The sequence below is a fragment of the Aricia agestis genome, chromosome 2, assembly GCF_905147365.1.
Source record: "Aricia agestis chromosome 2, ilAriAges1.1, whole genome shotgun sequence".
In the NCBI taxonomy this organism is placed as follows: domain Eukaryota; kingdom Metazoa; phylum Arthropoda; class Insecta; order Lepidoptera; family Lycaenidae; genus Aricia; species Aricia agestis.
The window spans coordinates 1,237,440-1,247,223 of record NC_056407.1 but is presented as its reverse complement, the minus strand read 5'-3'; positions in this window follow the sequence as shown (position 1 = coordinate 1,247,223).

Below are 9,784 nucleotides of genomic sequence, written 5' to 3'. Positions count from 1 at the left end.
AGTTAAAGCAAAAGATGGAGTTAGAACTTTCCCTACATTTTTTTTACTACAATTAAGCTAATTTTTTAGTGTGAGTAGCTTCATTTTGATATCATTGATAGTCGAACAACAATTTCCTCTGCAAAAATTCTCGAAAGTGTAGCTAACAGAGATAGAAAGGATTTAATGTTTCGATTTGATGGTCCTATAATATAGATTGTTCTATTTGTTTTTTTTATGAAATAAGGGGGCAGACGAGCAAACGGGTCACCTGATGGAAAGCAACTTCAGTTGCACATGGACACTCACAGCATCAGAAGAGCTGCAGGTGCGTTGCCGGCCTTTTAAGATCGAATAGGGTAATAGGATAGGGGAGGGTAGGGAAGGGAATAGGGGAAGGTAGGAAAGGAAATAGAATAGGGGATTGCCTCCGATAAACTCACTCACTCGGCGAAACACAGCGCAAGCGCTGTTCCACGCCGGTTTTCTGCGAGGCCGTGGTATTTTTCCGGTAGAGCCGGCCCATTCGTGCCGAAGCATGGCTCTCCCACGTAGCAATGTTACTCTTAATGTCGACATAGTTACTCGTAAATTAAGCATTATGTAATAATTTACAGAATAGTAAATTTAAAAAAACTAAGATAGTACTAACGTGATTGAAGTATAAGCAGCTGCGTCGTAGACAGTCTACGAGATCCGCTACGAACGCGTAGAGTGAGCGAGGAGTGAGAACATTGCTACGTTGCATTGCATTGCCTCATCGGTGATATTCTGATGTTTTATATCCATAACTAGTTGTCCCGGTGAACTTGGTGTCACTTTAAAACCTTCCCTGGACTTCTACGAATATTTTAAGACTAAAATCAGCCCAATCCGTTCAGCCGCTTTCGAGTTTTAGCGTTACTTACACAATTGCCACTGATATCTATATAAATAAAAATGAATTTTCCATTTTTATATATTATATAGATATCGCTCCTCTCGCTCTTGCAGAGGCCTCGCGTTGAGCAAAAGGTCAAAAAGTGGCATTTAATTTGAATTTTTTTGGCGGTGAGGTCCCTGTGTCGGCCGTGGTAGACAGACGGCCAAAATGCCTCGCAAAGACCTGCTGACCGGAGCCTCGGAAGTAGCTGCCACCCGGGGCCTCGCAATGGGTTAGGCCACCATAAAATCATACCACAATGATCGATGGATACAATTAAAATAATTGGTAGCATTTGGGAGTGCGGTCAAAACGAAACAGCATATATAATATCCTCCCTTACGCCGCACCAGCGAGGCGGTCTAACCTCCTTCTGTCAAAATTCGTAATTTTCGTATCTAAGTTGTCCTGACTCCTGACGCGAGATTAACATTTTTTATCCATCCTAAAATGTACATATAATAAAAGCTCCCACACCGGTTTCGGTGACGGTGGCCGGTTTCATTGAAACCAGGCCAGCAACGCAGGAGTAATTTTATAGTGCCCAAGTGTGTGCGCAGTACATAATAGCACTCTCTATTCCTTTACTCTCATAATCCTAGTGGGACGGAAGACCGACACGACTGGCGAGAGATCAGGCGCAGGACCGACTTTTTACATGCCCATCCGACGCATGGATCTTACTTGTCAGGCAATCAGGTGATCAGCCTGCATTGTCCTAACCGAACTTGGAAATAACATAATTACAACGCGGGAATCGAACCCACGACCTCCGAGTCAAGAGCCGCGCTCAATACAATTAGACCACGGAGGCGTTCGTGGTGCATATATACTTCTATACTAATAATATTAATAAGAAAGTGCGTCTGTCTGTCTGTTACCTCTTCGCGCCCAAACCGCTGAATCGATTTTGCTGGTCATGCATATACTTTGAGTCGGAAAGGACATAGGATACTTTTTATCTTTTAAAAAATGTACGGTTCTAGCACGATAAACGAATTTTGATGCAACGGAGTTGCGGGCATCATCTAGTACTAAGTAAGTTGCCACTTCATTATAAAATCATTTGAAACTGTAGTATTGTGAGCAGTGAGGAGGTTATCCCACCCCTTGGCGACCAGTTGGAGATGGTGTTTGTTATCAGCTCCTGTTGCCAACCACACTTGATACAATCATCATCATCAACCATATGGTCATCCATACTCTGAACATCATTACAAAACTTTTTTTTCTACCTTTCCTGCGGTTTCAAAAGAAATTAAATTAGAAACTTGTACGGGTAGTATAAAGAAAAGGATCTGTCTGATTCACTGTCTGTCCGTATGCTCCACTTTATATCTCGGTATGATATTCAAAACGGCACTGTTATAGCTTCTCGCTTCACGTTCTCGCAGAAAACCGGCGTAAAACAGCGCTTGCGCTGTGTTTCACCGAGTGAGTGAGTTTACCGGAGGCCCAATCCCCTACCCTATTCCCTTCCCTACCCTCCCCTATTCCCTTCCCCACCCTCCCCTATTACCTTCCATTCCCATTCCTGCCCTCCCCTATTACCCTATTCCCTCTTAAAAGGCCGGCAACGCACCTGCAGCTCTTCTGATGCTGCGAGTGTCCATGGGCGATGGAAGTTGCTTTCCATCAGGTGACCCGTTTGCTCGTTTGCCCCCTTATTTCATAAAAAAAAAAAAAAAGTTTCTAAAAAAATAAAATGGTTCAAGAAAAAGTATCTTCAGTAGAATTGCAATCATGCCAAGTTGAAGTAAGTCGGTAGTAGTTCAAACATATAGAACTGTAGCAAATACTATTAGCATTGATAGTACAATAAAAAATCGGTATTAATAACCTATTAGATAGTTTCAAAATTCAATTCGCTGTAGCAAATTTTTTTTGAAAACTGGAATTTTTCGTATAAGGACGAAAACTAACTTTTTGGTCTACATTCGGATAAAAAAGGCTGACAGTGCGTATGTGCGTGCCCTTGAACTTGTACATCCTGCGGTAATTGCGGCTCAGCCTGACCAGGGGGGCAGGAGGTGGCCTGCCCACTCCCCCTGTGTCCTTTTGTACAAATTAAATGAGTGTCGTTAAGTGAAGGTCTAACATCTACATAGATATAGGATAGTTTGTAAGAGATGTATTTTGGTGTAGGGTTTTTGCAGTTTTCTTAAGTAGATATAAGATAAAATTAATTCATCTAAAGCTTGAAAAGGCATGTATGCCTTTTCAAGCTTTAGATGAAATTTGGTGTGGAAAATAAAACTTGAACGACGAAGGGACATACGATTGTTTTTGTTACGGAAGAACCGGTTTCAAAGCAACAAACGAATTTTGGCGCAGCAAGTGTATTAGGGTCAATTCAGACCGCAACGCGACGAGGCGAGGCGAGGCGCGATGCAGCATAAAGTATGGATTTGACAGATTTCAATTACGTGAGATGTCTTGCGAATCTGCCAAATGCATATAAATTTAGAAATGCATCTACGCGTCGCGTTGCCCGTCTCAATGAACCCGAATGTCTGTTTGTTGCTTCTTCACGCTTATGCTCTGTTAAGGTGAAATTCAGTATTTCATAAAATATGATAAAATAGTTTATCTGCAGTTTTAGTCATGGCAAAACGTAAAGCTCCCCTCAAATAACGATTTTTTTATGTGAATGAAGATACAGGCAACATTAAGTTTTTGCTTTAGGTAATTACTAAAACGCATAAAAACTCACCACATTATTCCGTCACGTTTTATTACTGCGAAGTTTCCATGTAAAGCCTTTATAGTTTCCACACGGCCCGGTGGTTCTGGGAAGCGCAGAGCCCCGATACACCTACGCACCGTTTTGCTCAATATGTTTTCCATGAAACTCCGTAATTTGCGTATTACAGCAGCAAGCTCATTTTGTAAATTGATTGTAGAAATTTACCAATGAACACATCTGCGGGGCTAAAATGGTCGCTTCGGAGAATCACATAATTAATCATAATAAGATTAATTTTTAAACTCCACTTTGCGTGCAATTCATATAGTGATTCGCTTACATCATTGATTGGTCTGTCGCGCGCGGCGACCAATTATTAATCGAAGCGAATCACTATATGAATTGCACGCAAAGTGAAGTATAAAAATGAATCATATTATGATTCAATATATGATTCTCCAAACTTCGATGGGATATAATATAAACTAACAATAACATTGAGTAAATCACTGCATATTATAAAACTCATGTCCCTTTGTTCCTATCTTTAAAACTACGCAACGGATTTTGATGCAATTTTCTTTAATAGATAGAGTGATTAAAGAGGAAACTTTATAAGTATAATAACATTTATTAAATAGTGGAGAAATACTGTTAATTTTGGGGTTTCCAAAGTGATGTCGTAAAATAATTATATTTTTTCCGCTTACATTGCAAACGAATGAACCCTATGAGATTTACCAAAATAATGTACTAAGTATTGTACACTATGAAAAGTTCTACAGAAAACTCCGCGATGGTATATGTCTATCTCTTATGGATATCCCACAATAACATTTTTTTGTTATTTACTTTTACTTCAAATAATGGCTAATTTTCGAAGCAATTTTAACCAATACGGCAATAATCCTATTCAATTAAATGCTTTAAATACATTATTGATTTAATTTAGATCTATATGGCCCTTTACAGCATATGATTTAAATGAATATTTTCGATGATATTACAGATTTAAAAATTGTGGGACGTAGCTTTTGCGGTGATACGTAGGGTGGCACCGACCAATGCGGGCCACGGGTAGTAATAAATATATGTACTTAATTAAAAAATACTGAATCGATTTTAATCATTTATTCTGTGAGTGACATAGGCTATAATATATTTTATACCTGTGCGAAGCCGGGGCGGGTCGATGGTATAAAATAAATAAATCGAAATATCAAAATAAGAAAAAATATAAAAAAAAAAAAATCAAATCAAATATCAAATTTCAAAATATCAATATCAGAATAACAATATAAGAAAAATATTATGTTTTCGATTTTACGCTTATTTCTAACAATGTCCCAGTTTTTACAAAACCACTATTTATTATTTACCTGAAACTAGATGTCGCCCGCAACCCTGTTGCGCCAAAATTCGTTTATCGCGCGGGAACCGTACATTTTTCCGGAATGAAAAGTATGTACCTTTCCTGGGACTCAAAGTATCTCCATACCAAATTTCAGCAGAATCGGTTTAGCGGTTTGGGCGTGAAGAGCTATCAGACAGACAGACACACTTTCACATTTATAATATTAAAGTATGGATGTAACCAATCCTTCCATCTTAACGCGAATCAACAAATCACTCACAAATAAAACGTAAGTTTGATAAGAAATGGGTGATTAGTTAACTAATGGTAAGTGCTGAGTCAAGTTACCTCAACTTCGACCTCGTATGAGGTAAGCTCTCTCGTTTCATTACTTAAGTCTGTGACGGGATTACTGGAGTTTCACCCGATATTTTGATTGATAGATAATATCGTTAACTACAAAGTTTTGTTACAGTTACAAAGCTATCTAGATTTTGCTCACAAAATCCTTCGCAATTCAATAAGGTATCGTCTATCACAGGGGTTCCCAAACTGTGCGCCGTGGCACCCTGGTGCGCCGTGGAAAGGCAATAGGGGCGCCGTGAGTCGATCCTCCATCATTATCCAAAACCACAAATATTATAAAATAATAATATTAATTATGTAAATCAGATAGATTATTACATATTTGTTTTTTACTATTAACCTGCTTAAACTAATATTCATGAAAAATATTTATTTAGTATGTATTTATTTTATTTATGTGATACAGGCAGTTTGTGAACCTTTCAATAATAAAAATTATGTATTTTTTTCAAATAGCTAGGTAGGGCGCCGTGACAAAATATTTTCCGTGTAACTGTGCCGCAGGCTGAAAAAGATTGGGAACCCCTGGTCTATCACAAATGAACTGTATATTTTGCCGAAGTATGTTCATTGTTCATTATATTAAGACGTTAATTAATCTAAATCAATTTAGCTGCTTAAAAGCACAAAGGTAATAAACAGATAAACACGATTTCACTTCCATGTCAATATTTTATAATTCGAAAGTCTGTCTGTCTCTCTGTTACTTCTTCACGCAAAACCCGCTAAACTAATTTTGCTGAAATTTGGTACGGAGATACTTTGAGTCCCGGGAAAGGGCATAGGATACTTTTTATCCCGTAGAAATGTACGGTTCCCGCGAAATAATCGAATTATGGCGCAACGGAGTTCCGGCCGTCAGCTAGTCATGTTACTGTGCTGAGCGGCATTTCATTTTGAGTTTATTTAGGTGAGAAAATACCAAAACAGTGGATTCGTACAGTAAGTCCATACTTGCCATAGGAGTTAGACTTTAAGTTTTTTTTTATGAAATAAGGGGGCAAGCGAGCAAACGGGTCACCTGATGGAAAGCAACTTCCGTCGCCCATGGACACTCGCAGCATCAAAAGAGCTGCAAGTGCGTTGCCGGCCTTTTAAGAGGGAATAGGGTAATAGGGGAGGATAGGGAAGGGAAGGGAAGGGAATAGTTGAGGGTAAGGAAGGGAATAGGGTAGGGGTTAGGGGATTGGGCCTCCGGTAAACTCACTCACTAGGCGAAACACAGCGCAAGCGCTGTTTCTGTTTCACGCCGGTTTTCTGTGAGAACGTGGTATTTATCCGGTCGAGCCGGCCCATTCGTGCCGAAGCATGGCTCTCCCACGTATAAAATAGTATGTTTAACCCTAGCTTAGAAAACTGAAAACACGTCCTACAATTACGTTTTAAATATAATTTCCAAGAAATCAAAGTATAATTTGAATACTTCAACAGTTTATAATATTATGAAGAGGTAACAAACAACGCATTTATAAAATTATGTACTTTTCAAATTTCGTAGCGATGTGTTATGAATTTTTCTTCCTACTCTCCTAAAATTGGCAACAAAAGGGAGAATGTCAAGAAATTTTATATTTGTTTATGAGATAATAGTTTTATTAGGACGAGTCTACACGGGTCGGCCCACGCAACAAGTTTCAGCTTTCTCGGAAAAACTGTGCCGTAGCCGTTTGACCTTTAAGCTTTTCGTCAGTGTTGCCATCTCATATTTGAAATAAGGATATGACAAACTACGGATGCAGTCGACAAACCGGGTGTTTGAAAATATTTCTAGCTTAAAAGGACATGACAATTTAACAAGCAATACGTTTACAAAGCCACAACCCGCCCTACCCGGCGCCCACGTAAAAAAACCTACAAAAACGCCTTTGTCACCTGTGTCATTATTATCAATCCGTCTATTGATTCGTATTTTGTTAAAATCGGACTAGTAGTTTAGCCGTTACAAGTAAAATTACTTACATACATAGACTGCCAAAATCACTAAACTTTCAACCTCGTAATCGGGTAAATAATGAAAGTACTGACATTAAAAATACTTTTATCTAATATTGCCCGGTCCATATACGCTCCTCGGACCCCTTCAAACAAGTACAAATCCGGGGAAACCCGAATGGATGGCAACCCAAAAGCCTTATTCCTGACTAAGACAAAACCGAAAGAATAAGGGCTGTGTTTTGTCTATTTATATGTATCACTATAATGCCTGAAATGTTAAACATATTTTATTGAATTAAATGTTGAGATTCGTAATATTACTCTAAGCTTATCTACATTAAATTCACTTTTATAAGGCAATAAAATAATCGAATCTATCGCCTTAAATTATTAAGGCGATAGATTGGTAATATTAATTACTAGATGGCGCCCGGCCACTGGCCATGCCTAATCCTCTATCCTATTCCCTTCCTTACCCTCCCCTACCCTATTACCCTATTCCCTCCGACAACGCACCTGCAGCTCCTCTGAAGTTGCTTCCGTTTGCTCGTTTGCCCCCTTATTTCATATAAAAAAGGCCCGCAACTCCTATACTGTATGTCCTTTCCCGGGACTCTAAGTATTTTCAGAAATATTGGTTGAGTGGTTTTGGCATGAAGAGGTAACAGACATACAGACAAACCGACAGACACACATTCGCATTTATATAGTACTTATTAGTATTGATTATTATAATATGATAATTACGTAAGTAATCTTCTTATATATAAAAATGGATTTTCAAATGTGTTAGTCGCGCTAAAACTCGAAAACGGCTGAACGGATTGGTCTGATTTTAGTCTTAAAATATTCGTAGAAGGAAGGTTTTAAAGTGGCACGAAGTTCACCGGGACAGCTAGTAACTGATAAATTTCTTAAGAACATGAAGTAAAAAATAATTATTAAATGTTATTTTAAAAGAAAAATAATATTACTTGAATTCTTTGAAACGTATTCTTCTATTTTTAATAAAAACCATCGTACGCGGTGTTCCGAACATTTTCATTTTTCACCGCCTCCTCACGTCAAAAGCAAAGCAAAGAGTGAGGGACGAATGAAATTACTATTTTTAAGTTTTTCATATAACGTTTTGTTTTTACTCGACTTCGCAAGTAGGAATTCTGTGTTTTTAGGCACAGTGCATTGTAGCGTACGGTTGAACCTATTATTATCTAGATTTTTTCTTCGAAAGCTGTAATGATTAAGAGTGTTCTTAACAATAGTTCATCGTCATCAGCCCGCTCAGTGCTGAAAAATTTTAGTTTATGTATTTTATAACAGGTTGTGAACAACTTCCACTGATTTGATCTTATGTTTTTAACCGACTTCCAAAAAGGAGGAGGTTATTATGTTCGGCTGTGGGTATTTTTTTGTTTTGTTTTTTGATGCCTATAAAAGCATTAGTCTTGAATCGGTTTTTTATTTCTTAATTTAACCTGATTGAGTGGTTAAATTATTATAGTATTGATATTTACGATTAATAAAATTGATTACTTAGTATGCACCGAATCTAGTCAATAATACGACAATAGCAAATTTCCTCACATTGTAAGAAATGTAATTTTCTGAGAATTACAGTGACTATTCGCAAGACCGCGCGTAGACCTATAAATCCAATTTACGAAATTAGTGCGTGTAACTATTTCAATTTTGTTTTTTATTTCGTTTTCAAAATGAACTTCAACAGAAATGGCGGTCGAAAATTCAAGAGCATACCTTAACTTTTTATTCAGCGACTTTCATAATCGTTCTATTTATCACGTATTATTTTCACTGATTATTATTTTACGTACAGTAAAGTAATTAGAAGGCTACAGTTTGTTGACATCAATATAATAGTGATTAACCGAAAATACGATTTATTTACTGTAACAAAGCTCTAATTTGCCAGAATAAAGGATGTGATTCCCTAGGCTACGATGTTCAGGGATATTTAACCTTAGTTTCTACGAAAGTGGCTCTAATGGTAAGGTCATAAGGGTTTCTTCAAAGGTGAAATACCTGTGAATGGGATAAACTCATGTGGGAGCAAGTAATGGAAATGTCAAAAGTCATGCCCTTCTCGCAATGACAACAGTTGTACGCTTGTACGCAACTTCGTACATCGATCATGATGTTATGTGGGATTATGCAATGTAATTTGTAAGTTATGCCCGGTTCCTGGGGGTTTCGGGTTTGACGGGAGTTTATCTATTCACTAGCGATTTTAATTGATTGAAGAAGTCATCAAGTCAATATACTCAGCAACGCACTAAAAAAGATAAATGAATCCACATTTTTCGATTTCAAGTAATTTTCCCGGTCCGGTTTTGTTTTCAGAAAAAAATGGGGGCTTTAGAACGCATTAAAACAAGATGAACTTGTGTTATTAAAATCCTCATATTTTAATCATGATTAATTTGCCCTTTCACTTAAAGAAATATCTGCACTGTATACAAATCTTAATTCATGCAATTTTTCAAGGATGAAACATTGTATGAATTAAGGTTTGTAATTTGTGCCA